This window comes from Gregarina niphandrodes (genome assembly GCF_000223845.1).
Source record: "Gregarina niphandrodes unplaced genomic scaffold scaffold00168, whole genome shotgun sequence".
In the NCBI taxonomy this organism is placed as follows: domain Eukaryota; phylum Apicomplexa; class Conoidasida; order Eugregarinorida; family Gregarinidae; genus Gregarina; species Gregarina niphandrodes.
In genome coordinates this window covers 2,018-2,518 of record NW_011645930.1, presented here as the reverse complement: position 1 = coordinate 2,518, position 501 = coordinate 2,018, and positions in this window count along the sequence as shown.

The window sequence follows — 501 nt, the reverse complement described above, 5'->3', positions numbered from 1 at the left end:
AATCCGGGTTCGTGTCCCGGTTGATGCAGCTCGCACGGTGATACCCATAAACCCTAGCTGTGTGGATTTCAGCGTGCTCCACTACCGTTTGGGGGTCATAAAAGGCGTCTCCTGCCACACTTGTGTGCGAGTGCGGACTTTGTTGTGGTGAGTGACGCGAAGGCAGACGACGTTCCGAAGTGTGGAGGCAAAAAGATGATGGTCATTCCATCTTTCATTGCTACGTGTCGTTTCCTTCAAGGCTAAGCTGGCTTCGTAAGCCTCAAAAACGAATATGTGCGTGTGGGCAGGCTCTTCGAGAGCTTTTGTGTGGTTAACGGGTCCGAAATCAGGAAGGCTGGGTAGGTAGAGCGTAAAGGCACGCTCGGGAGTTTTTGGCAGGAGTGGGACTCGAACCAGCGTATTCCAGGTCGTCGCAGATATTGTGGTCGGCGCTCACCCCACAGGGCTACGGAGCCATTCGAATCGGTTGTTGGTGCTATCTCTCTGTCTGTGCGGGTC